The sequence below is a fragment of the Balaenoptera musculus genome, chromosome 4, assembly GCF_009873245.2.
Source record: "Balaenoptera musculus isolate JJ_BM4_2016_0621 chromosome 4, mBalMus1.pri.v3, whole genome shotgun sequence".
Taxonomy (NCBI): domain Eukaryota; kingdom Metazoa; phylum Chordata; class Mammalia; order Artiodactyla; family Balaenopteridae; genus Balaenoptera; species Balaenoptera musculus.
In genome coordinates, this window is record NC_045788.1 from 144,427,958 (window position 1) to 144,446,777 (window position 18,820).

Genomic DNA, 18,820 nt, shown 5'->3' on the forward strand with positions numbered 1-18,820 from the left:
AATTGAATGGCTGCCGTTCCCACTATAAGGTCTGGGCTGCAGAGAAGAATTATCGAGGAGCTCTTCAAGGATGCTGGGGCTCCCCTCAGAAATTCATTTCTCATAGTGGTAGTGAAAGGTATGTCTTTTGGACCCTCCCAGGATGAATGTGTAGGTCTTAAATGACAAATGCACTCGGGCATTGCAATCTCCTTAAGCCTCTGAATCATTTCCTTTACTTTCAACCAAGAGAGGTCAGGCATTTCTGAGTTGCAGAGGGTGGGCCATCTTTTGGATCATGTTTCAGCCAACCAACCAACCAAACACACTGAGAGCCCTTTCTAGCTCCTGGGGCAGTAACATTAAATGCGGAATCTCTGCCTAATGGACCCATATCCATAAATTTGACCTGGTCCAGTTTTATACTCCTTCCATCATGATCCCACACATTTAGGACCCATACTCACACCTGTTCCAGGATTTCTGCTTGTATAAACTAGAAAACTGAAGTCATTCTTTTGGGGTGCATGTAGCACACTTCCTTGTGTCACACTTTGTTCCTTACCTTTAGGGGCCTCTTGGGACTTGAGTCTAGATACAGGTCTAGAAGCAAAGAAGAGCGGTGGGGTGGGTCCTGGGGACAATCAGCATCGTTTTGTGGAGCAGCTGCCTCAGGGGAGGCCATTAAGGTTTCCCCAGGGATTGCAGGGTCAGCCCCCTTAGATGAAGGTGGGAAGGCTGACACCACCATGGATGAAGACTCTTCAGAGAAGGCCGTTTCTGCCGGGCTGGAGACGTCTCTGCCACTGACAAAGAAGACTCACCGGATTTTAGGGGCTTAATGTCCACAGCTTCAGCAGGGTCTTCCCACACATCCCCACCCAAGTTACAGGACCCATTTCTTTCACATTCAATGCCCTCACGTTAACAGTAGATATTCTATGAGGCTAGGGGCTCAGCTTGTGTTGTAATTCAGACGATCACAGGGGTGAGGTTCTGCATTTGATTTTGAGCAGTTTCATCCCTCATATCCTTCCGGGCAAATCCAGAAGCTCTTAGATCATCATGCACAGCTTGAGCTGGGAATTTGAATTCCTGAGCTCATCTTTTTCTTTCATCGCTTTGTCCAGTGGTATTAGGAGCAACCAACTAATGTCTTTATATGCCTTAGTTTTCCAAATGTTTGAAAGTATCATATACAGAGTCACCCAGCTCTTTGTTTTTCATAAGTGGTTGATTAGAAGTAGCCAATGCAGGTATTTTGTCCATCTCTATGTCCATGCCATGGACTCTCAGTGCTCTCTTGACTACTGAAAATAGTCTTTAGTGTTTTTAAAGCAAATCAGATTAGAGAGCTAATTCCAGAAACCCCAGAACTAATTCCCCTGGGATCTAGTAAGCAGCTATTAATCTGGCAAATGCCCTTTTTTCCATCCCTGTCAATAAAGACCACCAGAGGCAGTCTGCTTTCTTCTGACAAGGACAGCAATACAAGTTCCCCCACCTAGCTCAGGGCTACGTCAAGTCTCCAGCCCTACCTCGTAACTTAGTTCACAGGGATTTTGATCACCTTTACCTTTCACAAGCTATCACCCTGGTCCATTACACTGATGATATTATGCTGATTAGGCCTACTGAGCAAGAAGTAGCAACTACTCCAGACTTACTGGTAAGACATTTGTGTGTCAGACGGTGAGAAGTAAATCCAACAAAAATTCAGGGGCCTTCCACCTCAGTGAGATTTCTAGGGTCCAGCAGGGTAGGACAGGCTGAAATGTCCCTTTTAAGGTGAAGGGTAAGCTGTTGCATCAGGCCCCTCTTAGAACCTAGAAAGAGGCATGATGCCTTGTGGGCCCCGTAGGATTTTGGAGGCATCGTATTCCTCCTTTGGCTGCTACTCAGGCCCATCTACCAAGTCACCTGGACAACTGCTGGTTTTGAGTGGGGCCCAGAACAAGAGGAGCCTCCTCGCAGGTCCGGGCTGCGGGGCAAGCTGCTCTGCCCTGCACCACAGATCCAGCAGATCCCACAGTGCCTGAAGTGGCAGTGGCAGAGAGGATGCTGTTTGGAGCCTTTGGTGTAGGTGAATCGTGGTGCAGGCCTTTAGGACTTTGGAGCAAGGCCCTGCCACCCTGTGCAGACAACTACTCTCTTCTTGAGAAACACCTCTTGGCCTGCTACTGGGCCTTAGTTGAAACTGAATGCAAACGTGGGCCACCGCGTTACCATGAGACATGAGCAGCCCGTCGTGAACCAGGGGTCATCTGGCCCACCAAGCCCTACACTTGGAGATGCATGGCAGCACTTCGTCATCAAATGGAAGTGGTGGGTGTGTGAGGGGCCTGAGCAGGCCCTGAGGGCACAGGGAAGTCACATGAAAAAGTGGCTCAGATGCCCATGGTCCCCACGCCTGCTCCTCTGCCTTCTCTCCCCAGCCAGCACCTATGGCCTTGTGGGGAATTTACTTCCCTAGGATCCGTGACAGAGGAAGACAGGACTCAGGCCTGGTTTACAGATGGTTCTGCACGATACGCAGGAGCACCCACAGGTGGGCGACTCCGGGACCGCAGCCTCGCCCTGGGACATCCCCCGAACACCTGGTGAAGGGAAACCCTCCAGGGAGCCGGACTTCAGGCAGTGCACCTGGCTGTGCATTTGCTTAGGAGGAGAAGTGGCCGGCTGTGTGGTTATGCACCAGTTCACGGGCTGCGGCCAGTGGCCTGGCTAGACGGTCAGGGTCTTGGAAGGACCATGACTGGAAAACTGGTGACAAAGAAATCTGGGAAAGAAGAGTACGGATAGACCTCTCTAAATGGAGAAGAAATGTGCAGACACTCTGTCCCGTGAGAATGCCCCCCGAAGGGTGACCTCAGTGGGGGAGGATTGTAATAATCAAGTGGACAGGTGGCCCGCCCTGTGAGTGCCACTCAGCCTCTTTCCTGGCCAGCCCTGCCGTCGCCCAATGGGCTCTTGAGCAAAGTAGCCATGGTGGAGGGGTGTGGGGAGCGGCGCGTGGGCCCCCACTCACCAAGGCTGACCCGGCCACGAGCACTGCTCAGCGTCCAGCCTGCCAGGAGCAGAGACCGACACTGAGCCCCTGATGTGGCACCACTTCTGGGGTGAGCAGGTTGATTGCACTGGGCCACTCGATCACGGAAGGGGCGGCATTTTGTCCTTACAGGAATAGACGCCGTGGATTCAGATTTGCCAAACTACCACCCATGGGCTCACAGAACACCTTATCCATCACGCATTCCACACAACATTGCTCGCTTCACAGCAAAAGAAAGTGTGACAACGGGCCCATGCTCAAGGAGTAACTCGCTCTCCCTTGTTGAGTGGACGTCCACCTTCTCCTGCCCTCAGACATTGCTGCTCCTGGTTCTTGGGCTTTGGGACTCAGACCAGGACTTACAGCATCAGCCTCCAATTCTCAGGCCTTTGGGCTTGGACTGAAGTACACCACCAGGTGCCCTGGGCCTCCAGCTTACAGAGGGCAGATTGTGGGGCTTCTCGGCCTCCATAACCACGTGAGCCAATGCCCATAATAAATCTCCTCTTATGAATATCTGTATATAAATAGATCCTTATACATACACCTATAGGACATATTTATATATAGGATCTATAGATCTATAAATATCCTATAGATCTATAGGCTGTATATAGATCTATTTATAGATCTATAGATCTAGATATGAATCTAGATATAGATCCTATGGTCTGTTTCTCTGGAGAACCCTGACTGATACTCCTGCCAAGGTCCCACAGCCTGGAGGTGAGGAGCCAGTGACAGGCCAAGGCCTCGTCATCCTTCCGGCCTCTTCCTGGCCCAGATCATCATCCTGTACCTTCCTCTCCACAACTCGGCCCACCCCGCATGGCCCGTGGGGGCCGCCGTGGCCGGAAGTGTCGGATGGGCTCCCTGTGCTGCCGCTTCCCCATCGGAGGCGCCTCCAGCCCTTCTGCTCCAACCAATACAGAAAGGAGGGCAAACAGACTCTTGCCATGTTCGTATTTCCAAGTCTTAGTCCCTGAGGGGGCTAGAAGGACCTAAGCTAAGGTGGAAGGTTCCGGAAAGATCCTGTTCGCAGGCTGAGCCTGGGAAAGGCGGCTTTGGCAGGGGAACTGGCGAGAGCCACCCACGTCCACCTGGCTGGGCAGGTGTATGGGCCGCACAGCAGGGCCCCCTGGGCCGCAGCCTCCCGGGGTCCCCACCCCGGCACGGAGTCAGAGCAGAAGGGCATCCACAGTCCCCAAGAGGCCCCGGCAGACAAAACGCTGTGGCCACTGGGGCCCGGGGGCTGGGCAGGGCATGTCCCTGGCTCTCACCAGCAGAGGCCTCACTGCCCCCTGCCCGTGCCTCTGCCCCCAGGGGCCTCCTGGGATTCTCTGGAGAGGGTCAGAAATTCGCGGTGACAGAGATTTAACAGCCGTGGTCCCCGGGGCACGAAGGCTGAGCTGTGAGGAAATGAAGAGCGCGGGTCCCGGCACCACCGAGTGTGGATGCAAAGTGCCGCAGGGGCGCCCCAGAGAGGACCGGGCGCCGCCGGGCTGGGGAGGCAGCCCCGTGCAGCCACAGCCCTGCGATCTCAGGAGCGGACCCGGCCCGCCACGCTGCAACTCATCAACCAAACCAAGGGTCCAGGCCAGCTGTCCCAGATGTGGGGTCAGAAGTGCCGACGCAGCTGCCGTGGAACCGGACCCCGTCGGGTCACCAGCCTCCCCCATCCCAGACCTCTCAGTGGCCCGGGGTGGATAGGGACGCAGGCCCCTGTGGGTCTGAGCGTCCAGGAGGCTACGCGGAGCTGCTCCCAGACTCCAGCCCCCTCACACGGCAGGCGCTGTGCCGGCGGGACTGTAATTAGAAACAGACCCGCGTGTGACTCAGAGGGAGCGGGCGCCACCCTCCCCCACCAGCTCACACGGGCCTTTTAACTGGGGGCTCACTTCCTGTGAGCCCCCGCTTCGGTCTGGCTGACATGTGTAGGCCACAGAGCTGATCTCATCCAGCCGGGATATTCTAGAAGGCTCTGCTCCCATGCATGTCCGGCCTGCCTCCGGGAGAGGGGTCACCACAGTTCCTCATCCTTCCCAAGAGCACATGATTACATACATACCCATGCATACATGCACACATGTTCCCTCACATGCATGCACACAGACACACATAGATACACACGTACACTTACATACATGCACACAGATGCACGTGCATATACACATATACAGAGACGTTACACACGCACATGTGCATGCATGCATACGTACGTGAACATGCACACAGACATACACGTATATACACACGTGCACATGTACATACATGTGTACACACAAACGTATGCATACACATATGCACACATACATACATACACACATACATACACATACCTGTGGAATATGGACGCATACACACATGCATGTACACATACATACATACACACATACATACACATACCTGTGGAATACAGATGCATACACACATGCATGTACACATACATACACACATACGTACACATACCTGTGGAATATGGATGCATACACACATGCATGTACACATACATACATATACACATACATACACATACCTGTGGAATACAGATGCATACACACATGCATGTACACATACATACATACACAAAGCACATTCCACCAGCTCCTGATGCCTGCAGGGACGTGGGATCCCAGGTCACTGAAGTGACCACTCAGGACTCCCGGGACCCTGCCCCAGGCCTCTCCAGGGGCTCTGCTTTGGGAAAACGCAGCAGAGAGCAGGCCGTCTGCAGGGGGGATGGAAAGGGCACCCAGTCCCTCCTGCCAGCCCATGGCCTTCCCTCGTGCCCTGTTGAAAAGCAGCCTTCATGCTCACAGCAAGTCAGTCCTGCTCTGTGGTGTGCACCATGGGGTGTGTGCCCTGGGGTCTGTGCCATGGGGGTGTGAATCATGGGGTGTGTGCACCATGGGGTATATGAGCACAATGGGGTGTATGTGCCATGGGGGGGTGTAAATCATGGGGTGTGTGTGCACCATGGGGTGCGTGCACCAAGGGGATTAAACAGGACATGTGCCACCTGCTCCTAAACCTGCCCCATCAGCCTGAGCACCTTCTGTACCCCATCCTTGTGTTACCTGCTCTCATTCCCTGGAGAATGGTCCAGATTAACTGTCCTGGCCACACCCACATGGCCTCTGGCTTCCCAGCTCTAGAACCCACTACCAGGTGAGCAGGGAATAGCCATGAGTTTCTTTTTTTTTTTTAATTGAGGTGTAATTAACATAACATTAAAATAAGTTCCAGGTGTACAATGTAATAATTCGATATTTGTATACATTGCAAAATGATCACTACAGTAAGTCCAGTTTACATCCATTACTACACATACTTACAAAATTTTTCTTGTGATGAGAACTTTTCAAGATCCACTCTCTTAGCTACTTTCAAATATTCAACACCCTATTATTAAGTACATGACATCCCTGTGACTTTTTCATTTTACGCTGGAAGTGTGCATCTTTTGACCCCTTCACCCATTTTGCCCACACCCCGCCACCCACCTGAGGCAACCACCAATCTGTTCTCTATATCCATGAGCTTGGTTTTTTGCTTGGTGTTTTTGTTTGGTTTTGTTTTTTTTAGATTCCACATGTAAGTGAGATCATACGGTATTTGTCTTTCTCCGTTTAACTTATCACAGCATAACGCCCTCTAGGTCCATCCATGTTGTCACAAATGGCAAGATTTCAATCTTTTTTTATGACTGAGTAATATTCTATTGTATATATATACCACATCTTCTTTATTCACCCATCAATGGACACTTAGGTTGCTTCCATGTCTTGACTATTGTGAATAACATTGCAATGAACATGGGGGTGCATATATCTTTTTGAGGTAATGTTTTCATTTCCTTTGGATAAATACCCAGAAGTGGAATTGCTAGATCACATGGTAGTTCTATTTTCAGTTTGTTAAGGACCCTCCATACTGTTTTCCATAGTGACTGCACCAGTTTACATTCCCACCAACAGTGCACAATGGTTGCCTTTTTTCCACACCCTCTCCAGCACTTCTTATTTCTTGTCTTTTTGGTGATAGCCACTCTGACAGCTGTGAGGTGATACCTCTTTGTGGCTTTGATGTGCATTGCCCTGATGATTAGCAGTGTTGGGTGCCTTTCTTGTACCTGTTGGCATCTGCATGTCTTCTTTGGAGCGTGAGCTTCTCTCTGGGAGTTTGGAGCACATGCAGTGGGTGCCAGGCGATGCCAGTCCTTGAGTCCAGTGGCGTCAGAAAACAGCAGCTAAACCTGCAGGGCAGATGCAGAGAGGCTGTCAGCCTTGCAAGGACTTAGCAGAAGGGAGTCCCAGGGAGCGTATTAGTTTTCTACAAACTGCGGCTTAAACGCACCCACCCTTAGCCCACTGTCTCTGGGTGAGAAGCCCAAGAGGCCGGCTTGTCCTCACACGCTGAGAGCAAGGACAGATGAGCTAGGGTGCGATCGGGGGCTCTGAGAACCCTCTTCCAGGCTCATTCGGGTCACTGGCTGCGTTCAGTTCTCTTTGGCCGTAGGACTCGGTCTTCTGGCCGCTGTCAGCGGGGGCTGCCCTCAGCTCCTGACACGAGGTCACTCCATCTCTGCAACAGAGAACCCTCACCTCCCTCACGCCGAATCCCCCCGGCTCCAGCCGGAGAGAACTCAGCTCTGTAAGGGCTGTGTGGTCGGGTCAGGCCACCCGCATGGTCCCCCATGCTAAGGTCGGCTGATTGGCAACCTCAGCTACGCTGCAAACGTGCCGTGGCACTCAGGCCTGGCCCAGGGGCCATCTCAGAATCCTGTGCCACGGGACAGAGCTGACCTCCGAGCTGGACGCCGGGAAGGGCAGGTCTCCTGGGCAGCAAGGCCCAGACAGCCGCCACGCGGCCCCCGAAAACCTCATGGGGCGTAGAGCGACTTCTCCGGGACAGCGGGATGGAGGAAGAGACACAAAGACATCGGCCAAATGATTTCGTCTCCACCGGGTACCAGACAAGGGCTGGTTCTGCAGAAAATGTGGGCGTTTCGCTGTTTCCACAGTTACTCACAAACAACCCGAATTCCTTCCTGATAAATTTGCTGTGACACATTCACCTGGACCCAACTGCCTTCAGAACGTTTTTTTGGAGTGACTAATAGGGCTCAGCGGCCCAGGTTCTGGAAAGCGCGTTGTTACAGGAGCTGCCGTGGCCAAGTCGTCTGGCCCGGGGGAGGGCCGTGGCCATGTCTCTCCCCAGCAGTGTGACGCTTCCCTGGTCCCCAACCCTAGGGGCTGAGAGGTGGGCCCTGAGCAGGCAGGAAGGGGAGGGGCCCTGCCTCAGTGTCCCTGCTGGCCGGTCACCCCGTCTCTGGCGCCCAGATTCCTGGTGCTCCCTCTGTCGGCACCCCACCCAAGAGGGCTGGGCGGGCAGCTGCACCCCGAGCTCGAGGGCAGGCGGATCTAACCTGACCAGCGTTCAGGACTGACTGCTTGACGGAATCTCTGCTGGCAGCACAAGGGGTGGCAATGTCCTCGCCTTCGTGGGTCGTTCCCTTGTTCTCAGGCGGAGCCCCCTTACGTGGGGACTGGAGAACCTCAGGTGACAGCCAGGGCGTGTGCTGTGTCTCACTGACCGCCTCACAGGACATGCCTGCCGTTTTTACAGGCGGGAAGACTGAGGCAATGCGGAGCCAATGCCTGGCCTCTGGCTGCCCGGCAGACAAGGTGGGGCCCCAGGAGCCTGGCTCTCCGTCAGCGCCGTGTGTGGGTGGAGGTCAGAGGGCTCGGGCACTGAGGCAGACTCTGGAGACCCTGCCCACCATTCAGTGCCCAGAACCCGAGGTCCAGGGGGAGCCATCCCTCCGCCCTGCTGCAGCCATGCGGCCCAGAGAGGCTGACCATGAGCGTCCAGCACGGGCTGTGCAAGAGCCCACGCCCAGGAGGGCAGCCCACGAGGCCAGGCTGAGAGGCCGGGGACCTCAGGGGCTTTGTGTCAGGAATGGTTTTCTGGGTCCACAAGCCTGGCCACCCACCCTGGCAACCACTCGCCCCGCACCAGCCGTGGCTCCAACCACAATGCTGAAGGCTGGGCCACCATGGCAGAGCCCCTAGGAGGCCAAGGTCAGTCCTGGAGTGAGCAGGCAGGGCCAAGCTGCGGCCCCTCCTCCTGTAGGGAGTGACCTGGTCCCTCACCCACTCACTTAGGACCCACCGCTGCATCCTCCAGGCACCACTGGGCCCTCCAGGGCCACCAGCAGCTGCCTGCCCCTCTCTCCCTCTGACCACTGGCCCAGGGGACCTTGTTCTTGGGCCACGCAGCTTCCCAGAGACCCTCCCAGCCCTGACCCACGCTGTGGGCCAGGCCTCGCCGGCAGAGCTGGGCAGGGCACCGGGGGCTCTCGCTTTGGGTCCCCGTGCCGCCTGATGCTGAGCCTAGACTCCTGGCTGCCAGGCAGCCACTTGGACCGGCGGGGGGAGAGGGCTCGGGAGGGCCTGGGATCTGGCAGGGCAGAGGGGACCAGAGCCTCCTCCAGGAAGGCCACTCAGAATGGCGAGGCCAGGTCTCCAGACGCAGGCCAAGGGAGAGGACAGGCTGCCAGGGACCTGGGATAGGGCGGGGTGGCCGGGGCAACCACACAAGGGGGTCTCGGAGCTGGTGGAAGGGGGCTCCAGGAAGAGCTGGCCGGGGTGGGGCTTCTCCACGGGCCAGGCTCAGGCGTGGTGATGGGCACAGGCCCTGCAGGACGGGCGGGGTAGCTGGGCCGCAGCCAGAGGAGTACGCAGCCCGGCCAGACACTCAGCAGCTGGACCTGAGCTTGGAAAGGTGCCCGAGGGAGGCCGGGCTGCTTCCCCGTCGGTTTCCCGGGTGGGCAAGGGCTTCCCCTCAGGAGGCGCATGGTCCACGCCCCCCAGGGGAAGCAGTGACCCCAGCACCCCTCCCACACCTGCCACCGCGTCCCCACGCCCGGGGGGCTAAGTGTGTGGAATAACTGACTGGAGGGAGGGGCGGGGGGGACATGTCGCTGGCCTCCCTCAACCTCGTCCTCGTGACCAGGACGGGCCTGTTCAGCGGGGCTGGACGTCCCCCCGGGCCGCTCAGGGCAGGGCGGTGGCAGCAGCAGCCTGGGCCCCTCCCGACCCCGGGAGCCCTTGATCTGAGGGGAACTGGATAGGGCTCTTGTGGCATTTCAGAAAATCCCACACCCGCGATTTCCCTGAGCCCTGGAATCAGGACTCTCTTGAAGTCCCTTCCAACTCTCAAATCCGTTCCAGTCGCCGCCCACAGAGTCGCTCCCCCCCCCCCCCCCCCCCCGACATGTAGGTCTGTAGGAATTCCGCGTCTCAAGGCTGTTAATCCGCAGACAAGCTGGTTCTGTTTAAGGCTTGATTTGTCAGACAATTTTGAATTTTCTTCCTGCCAGAGGCGGCTCCATCAAAGGGAAGGGACCCTCCTCTGGGGCTGAAGTTGCTGGGCTTCCCTCCCAGCTTCGGCCCACGGAGGGAGGAGGGGCCCGAAGGCACCGGAGTGGGCGCAGAGCAGCGGAGGGGTCTGCAAACGTCAGGCGACTCCCATCCCAAGGAAAGCCAGCAGGGCCCCAGGCCGGCTCTGGTACCACTGTCACCCTTTCTGATCACAGGGACCTCGCAGTACAAGCGGGGTGGTGGTGAGGACGCAGAAGTCCCTGAGTCCTGGCTCTGCAGGGGAGGAGCTGGGTGGGCCGTGAAAGGGGTGTCCCTCCAGGGGCCCCTGAGGTCCCTTCCAAGCAGGGGGTGCTTTATTTATGATGCTTGGGCTGCACCCTGTGCTCAGGGGCCCCTTCCGCCTCCTGACCCGTCCCCATGTTGGGCCACGGGCATCTAAGCAGTAGCAGCCTGACTTTGAGGGTCAGTGTCCAGTCTCTGGGTCTAAAGCACCCCAGGTCAGCTGTGGCCCCAGGCCTTGCAATCCAGCTGTGGGAGAGGACCCAGGGCCCTGTCCCAAGCTCTGTGGTGTCCCCTCACCTCTCACCACGGCTCCCGTGTTGCCGGCAGTCTGCATCTGCAGACTCTCGCCATCCGGGGTGGCCAGGCCACAGCCGTTCGGGAGGAGTGGGGAGCGGGTGGGCACCATGGAGGGGGCTTCCAACCAGATAAGGCGCTGACCCCTCACGCCCGACGCAGTAGAGGCACAGTGGGAGGAGCAGGGGCGAGCCCAGGGAGGAACCAGTCGCCACGCCAGCGGGAAAGTGGGGAACACACGGGAGCGCACACAGTTTCACTGCCAAGCGTGAGTGTGCATTTCTAGAAATGTGGGGATACGGCTCGTCAGGATGGATACTGGGTGGTGTTAAAAGCATTTTTGGCTCTTCTCCTCCTTTCCATATGGGACACTCAGATGTGCTTCCTGGGTTCAGCTGGACAGCTTTCACCTGATCATGCCAGACAGCACACATGTCCACCCAGTGGTGCCAACACCTGCCAGGTGAGCAGGGGAAGATTCCAGAGGGGTCAAGTCACAAACCAACGCTGTCCTGACCCTGGCACCCTGCAGAGTCACTTACATGGGGCAGCTTGTCGACACGAGTGCTAGGAAGATCCCTTTGACAGAGGAGAAGCCACAGCTCGGGTGACTCCGAGGCCTGGCCAGCATTACAGGGCACAGGTGGGACTCTGGAGTCGTGCCCTTTGTGACTGGTCACTTGTGTGCCTCGGCCCCATGATCCTGACCATCCTGTCATCATGGACCCGCCAGAGGCACTGATCTCGCAGACAGACTGACTTCATCATCTCAGAGAGACAGGCCCAGCCACACAGGGAAGTCCCTGAAGTAGAAAACAGACAAATGAAAGACAAAGTCAACAAAACAAAAAGTTGATTGCTTGGAAAGATCAATAAATTTGATAAAACTCCTCATATACTAATTTTTAAAAAAAGAGATGTCACAAATTATTAATATCAGGAATGAAAGAGCAAATGTAACTATAGATCCAACAGACACTAGACAGACAATAAGGAACAATAAAGAAACGCAATGATAAGAGAGAAGCATAAGCAAAGTCCTCACTGAACTGTCAACGCAATAGGAATCACACTCGGAAGACTCTGGACTTACAGATTTCAGATTTGTTTTATCCCTGGTTCTTAAACACTAATGTAGAGAATTCTTCTCTCTCCACTTCATTTTCAAAAGAACGAACAAAGGAAAGAAGAAAAGAAATATAATGACCATCTTTATAACAATAAATTTAGACAACTTACATGAAATAAACAAATTCCTTGATAGACACAAATTTTTCTAAACTAACTCAAGAAGAAATAGTCTGACATTTATTAAGGAAAATAAATTCTTTATCCTAGAGGGTGTCACTGGAGAATCCTATCAAACATTTAAGAAAGAAGTAACACCAATCCTGTATAAACTCTTCTAAAATATGGAGGAAAAGGGAACACTTCACAACTCATTTTATGAGGCCAGTATTAACCTGCTACCAAAACCAGACAAAGATATTAAAAGAAAAGCACAGACCAACATCCTTCATGAATATAGACACAAAAATCCTTAACGAAACATTAGTAAATTGAACCTACAAATTTAGAAAAAAGATAATATACCATTACCAAGTGGGTTTATCCCCAAAATGCAATTTTGGTTGAAAATTTTTAAAAATCAAACAATATAATTCACCATATTAATAGAATAAAGATGATGAACCCATTTGACCTCCTCAATAAATGCAGAAAATATATTTGGCAAAATATAACACCTGTTTATGAAAATACTGTAAGAAAACTAGGAATTGAAGGTAACTTTCTCAACCTAATAAAGAACATCATCAACACAAAAACCAAAATTACCCCACAGCTAATATTGTATTTAATATGGAAACAGAAGACTTCCTCTCTAAATTCAGGAACAGAGTAAAGGTGTTCACTCTCACTCCTGCTACTTGACATCATACTGGAGGTTTAAATAGTGCACAAAGGTGAGAAAAGGAAATAAAAGAAATCTAGATTGGAAAGAAGTAAAACTGTCTATTCACAGGTGATATGATTGTGTACTTAGAAAATTCTACAGAATCTACCCAGAAAAAGCTGCAAGAACCAATAAGTGGATTTAGCAAGGCACAGAATCAATATACAAAAGTAAATTATAAGGCAGGACTTCAGGAATGCTGGAGTGAGGACCTCTGTGAATCTACTCCTTCTTAAAAGCAATGAAATCACTAGCAAAATTATCTAAATTAACTTTTTCTGAGCTCTGGTGATTAACCAAAGGATTACAACAGTCTGAAGATTTTATTCAAGAAAAACTACTGTACTTTGGTAAGAATAAACTACTGAAACATGCTATGACATTAATGAACCTCAAAAACATCATGCCAAGTGAAAGAAGCCAGACACAAAAGCCCACATCTTATACGATTCCATTTATATGAAACATCCAGAAAAGGCAAATATATAGAGAAAAGTAGACTAGTGGTTTCTTGGGGTTGAGGGATGGAAAGGGGGCTAACTCTAAATGGGCATGGGGGCTCTTATTGGGATGATGAAAAAGTTCTAAAACTGATTTGTGATGATGATTACACCACTCGGCAGATTTACTGAAAATTATTGAACTGCATAACTGAATAGGATGAATTTTGTGTTACATAAAATATACCTCAATAAATCTGTTTTTTTTTTTTTAAGCTATGCATAGCCTTTGCTATTCTCTCAGTTCAACACCTAGAACTCTGGACCTTCAAAGAAATGGGAGCCTTGGTAAATACGCCAGGCTCTCAACTGGGTCACTTAGAAAGTTATGCTCTAAAAGTAATGAAGAACTGGTAATATACCAGTCTTCACAAAGGCTAGATTTGAATTATATCAATCCCTGACTGGAGAAAGGAATCCAGGCCTAAACTAACTGCCCACCAAAATAAAATTAAATCCTATAAAAAGGAAGATAATATTAAGAAGAACCTCTACAATCTTTCACTAATAATGTCCAGCATTTAATAAAAAATTATCAGGTTAGTCAAGACACAGGACTATATGACTCTATGGGAAAAAAAAAACCAACAAGAGAAAAAGATCCACAAGTGGCCCTGGTTTTGGAGTTATCATACATGAACTTTAAAATAAATGTGGTTAATATCTCAAGAAAATGGAAGGTAAGATAGAGAACTGAATAAGAGGACTGTAATCTAGAAATTGAAGATAAAATAGAAATTCTAAAAATTAAAAATACAGTAACTAATAGTAAGAACTCAATGGATGGAATTAACAACAGATAAGACACAGCAGAAGAGAGGATAAACTCATTGGAAAATTGGTCAATAGAAAATGGTCAAGACTGAAGGACAAATTAAAAACAGATAGAAAATACAGAAAAGAGCACAAGAGATAAATGGAACATGATGAAAATGTCTAACATGTGTAAAATTTAAGGCCCAGACGGAGCATAAAGACAGAATGGAGCAGAGGCTATACTTGAGGAAATAACAGCCAAGAATTTTCTAAAACCTATAAAAGATATACACTGCAGACTCAAAAAAGAAATCTACGTAAGCCAAACAGGGTAAATACAAAGAGCACCACACCTAGGTATATCACAGTAAAACAGCTATAAACCAAAGGCTGGGTCTTGAACTTCTCATCCCACCAGTGGTGGTGGTTTTCCCCCTCCGTCACCTCTGAGTACATCTAAACCAAATGGAATTAGTTTACAAAATGCCTCAGAATATTTATGCCTCCTCTTGACCAGCTGTGCGGTACTGAATTGAAAGGGCCCCCAGAATGTCATGCAACTCAGTCTCTGCCGGCACAGGAAGGCCGCGCCACCTTCTCAGGTTTTCTTCCCCCACCTGTCCTCCCTGTGAGCATCTATCTCTTGTCTGCGAGGCTCTCGTGACACAGGCTCCATTAGATCAGGTGTGTGAAGGGACCTCTGTGGATGCCACCTTGGGGGGCTGCTATCCTCAGGCTGGCTTCACTTCCCGAGAAATGACCAGACGTGCAGGGGAAGTAAGGACCCTCAGGAGTGTCGCATGGCTGGGGGGAGGCCACCGTGCACCCACAGCCTCTTTCCACCAAGGGGGGCAGCTCTAGTCCAACAGCACGTGTCCCCCAACCTTCCTGCCACCGGTGCCCTGGCCCCATGCGGGCCCCTGGCCGGGGTGCGCCTCTGTCCTGGCTCGCACTGGAGATGTGAATGGTGGTCCATGCCAAGTTGTCACAGCGCCCTAGGTTGTCATGGATACAAGCGCTCTGCTGCCCAATGCCCGCTAAGTTTATCCAGACCAGTGAGGTAGCTTTGGCTTAAAACCGTAAAAGGTGCCGCTCTCCCACCAACTTGGAACACACACTGTGACACACTGACTCCCGGGCATTGCCGGTTAATGGCGGGTTTTGACATTTCTGAGTCTGGAAACTGGAGAGTGGAGTTACTCTGTCCGCCCCATGAGTGAGGAAAGGAAAATGTGAGTCCACAGTCATCTTCTAAATGCATTTCTGAGGCTGTGAAAGCCCCGCCCCGCCACCCAGAACAGTCCCACAAGAGCCACTGAGCATGAGAAAGCCACGGAGGGCTTGTCCACATGGAACCACTTAAGGCCTCCCGCGGCCTGAGAGCATGTGGGCAGAGGAGGAAACGACACTTCTTTTTTTTTATTTATTTATTTTATTTACTTATTTAATTAATTTATTATTTTTGGCTGTGTTGGGTCTTCGTTGCTGCGCACAGGCTTTCTCTAGTTGCGGGAGCGGTGTTGTGGTGCGCGGGCTTCTCATTGCGGTGGCTTCTCTTGTTGCGGAGCACGGGCTCTAGGTGTGCGGGCTTCAGTAATTGTGGCATGCAGGCTCAGTAGTTGTGGCTCACAGGCTCTAAAGCACAGGCTCAGTAGTTGTGGCGCACGGGCTTAGTTGCTCCGCGGCATGTGGGATCTTCCCGGACCAGGGCTCGAACCCGTGTCCCCTGCATTGGCAGGTGGATTCTTAACCACTGTGCCACCAGGGAAGCCCAGAAATGGCACTTCTTAATCCCTCGGGCGGGGCCAGCAGGGCCCACAACCAAGGGCAGCTCCTTCCCTCACTAAGGGCACACTCACATCTTCAGGAATCGCTGGTCCCCCAGGCCTCAAAGTGCGTCTTCCCCACAGACAGGAGTGACCCTGGCACCTGGCTTCCTCCCGGACACCCCTCGGGGCCGTGAGCCCCCAGCCTCGGGCCTCAGCCAGGCCCCTCACGGGATACTGCACGGATCGGGCAGCGTGGCAGTGCAGACAGCAGCCCGGGGCCAAAGCTGCCAGGGCCGCTGGACTCAGGACACCTGGCTGAGGTGGGGCTGACCCGGGTTCCCCTCCGTATCCTTCTGCACCTCAGAATCCTGGGGGAACAGCCGTGCAGGAGCAAGGGGAAGGCTCCTCAGGCCCAAGGGACCGTAAAGGCTAAGTGACGCCTCCAGAACTCTCTAAATACAGCCGCAGCAGGAGGCCCCGGTGGTTTTCAGGGGAACGCGGGGTGTCTGCTTTCACTGCATCTGACACCTCACAGACCCCAGCCGAGATGGGCTGGACGCAGAGGGCAACTCTGAGGGTCTTGGTCCCCACGAATCGCCATAGAATATCGGGGCCCTGCAAAGCCTGCGTCTGAGGCTCAGGATTTACCGGTTCAGCAGCCCCCCCCCACCCCCCAACCCCCCCCCCCCCCCCCGCGCTGAAGCCGGGCCCTGCCCTGCAGGCACAAAGGCACAGGGGGCCGGCCTCGCCTCCCAGGCTGAGGTTCTTCCCAGGAAGGTTACCTGTGCCCTTGGGCCTGTTTCCTGTGCAGCCAAGGGCGCCGGGCAGCAGGTGCCATGAGCCGTGTGCGTGCAGTGTCTGGCAGGAAGTGGGAAGCCATCCAGTGACCGATGCTGTCACGACCGCCTGGATCGGCAAACAGAGCCGCAAGCACGGCGGGTGCTGATGGCCCCCCACGGAGGACGGGGTAGGGATGCAGGCTCCCAGCAAGGCCACAAAGCGCCCAGCCTCCCCCGGAGCCTGGCGTCCCCGGTGCAGGGCTGCGAGGCCCGGCTGCTCCCCGAGCTCGGGAGTCGGGAAGCGTCTCCCTACAGGTGAGGATCATCCACAGGCACACGGCCTCGCTCCGGAGCCCAGGGACTGCCCAAAGCCCGCAGGGCGCTTCCCACTGACACCTCCGACGCCAGGGGTCCAAGCGCAGGGCCGCCTGCACCCAGCCCAGCCTGCTGCGCAGACATGCCTGCTCCCCGCCCCTCAAAGCTGCCTCTGAGTCACCGGAGACACGGGGCGGGGCGATGTTCCTAAGAGTGGAAGGTGCGCCTTCAGAACCCAAAAGGCCTGCCGGGCCTGTGCTTCTTCCAAGAAAGGGGACGCAAGGCGCAGCAACTCGTCTCTCACTTTGGGGGGACATCCTGGCTCACCCCTGACCCCGGGCCCTGCAACCTGCCTGAGGCGCAGCTCTCTGCATCTCGCAGGGCTCCCCTCCCACATCTGGGGCACACGTGTCCTAAGGCCCTCTGCTCACAGCCTCCTGGCTCGTCCTGCCCAGCGCCTGATGTCCTCACTGCGACGGGCCTGTGTCCTGTCCTGGGGGACGTCCAGGGGCCCAGTCTCCTTGACTGTGTTAGGACAGAGGGGACAGTTAGCACAGCCCTGAGGCCAAACCGTAAATGAGCTATGGTCCCTCCCACGTGACCGCAAACCATTTCTGGTCCTCTTTCTGTAATTGGGATGGAAAAGAACATGACCACTGATCCACGGCCTTACTAACCTGCGACAAGGATGTCACAAGGATGTCACACCTGGCACAGCAGGTGCAGCTGGGCTGCTCCCTGGCTAAGCCTCAGGGGTCTACACGCTCCAGGACCAGCCAGTCTCCGCAGCCCTTGTCACCACAGAGACCGACAGCCCACCCCGCCTGCCTCCTCCAGGTCGTGACCTCCAGGACAACACATAGTTTGTGGTTTACCTTCTGGGCCACGAAGGGGCAGTGTCCAAGCTTCCCCTTGGGCTTCCCTGCTGGGCTGTCTGTGACCACACCGGCAGGGAGCCCCATGTGCAGTTACTCCAGTGGCCCGCTGCACACTTGGGGACAAGGAAAATGACCACTGAGTGGTCTGACCAACACTTTGGCCAGGATTCTTTTATTACCCGGCCTGGTAAACCCCTCCTCCGACAGGGAGGCCATGGTGACATTGTGGGTCTCCAGGTGTCACTATCCACTCAGATTCTGTGTCCAATTGTCCTCATAACGTCTTGACAGTTCCCTACCAGAGCGTTGGGGCCACCCAAGTAAATGCTGTAGGTCTCTGGGAGAATCGGGGAGCCTCACAGTAAAAACTGACCAAGGCGTGGCCTGGCCCTTCCTCCTGGCCGCCCGGCCGCCTCTGCAGTTAGTGGTTCCGATGGGAAATTCGTGAAGTCTGGGAACGGAGTCGGGATCCCGCCTTTTCACTGGAGGCCCTGCCCTCGGCCTCTTCGTTCCTTCCTCTGCCATCTACCAGGGCAGCTTCTGCACTTCTATTCTGCTCACTGTGGGCCAGAACTTTCTCCAGGCCTCTGTGAATCATCCCAGAATTGAGTGTGCCCTGTGACCTGAAGACTTGCCAGGAGATTAAATCCTAAGTTCCGAGTAAGTGCCTCCAAGTTGAGAACTCCTGCTTTCACAGTCTTCTGTTCTGGCCTCTGGGTCAAGGACCCTCAAACCGAACCCCAGGACTGCTGCCCAGCGCTGGCAGGTGGGCCGGCTCTCCCGCAGCTCCTCTGACATACGACCTCTGTCCTTCTGACCCGGCCCACAGGTCCCCATCAGGTTACACTGGACTCTCTCCCGGTCATTGGCCTGGCAG

General features: G+C 53.6%; 1 long non-coding RNA gene across 1 annotated transcript; it reads right to left on the reverse strand.

The window, feature by feature from the left end:
- Positions 1 to 7,026: 7,026 nt before the first annotated feature.
- On the reverse strand, positions 7,027 to 17,182 carry LOC118894227. Its single transcript, XR_005019677.1, has 3 exons — positions 16,754 to 17,182; positions 11,535 to 11,795; positions 7,027 to 7,286 (listed from the first exon to the last, which is right to left on the reverse strand). It is a non-coding gene; the product is annotated as an uncharacterized LOC118894227 (long non-coding RNA).
- Positions 17,183 to 18,820: the final 1,638 nt, after the last annotated feature.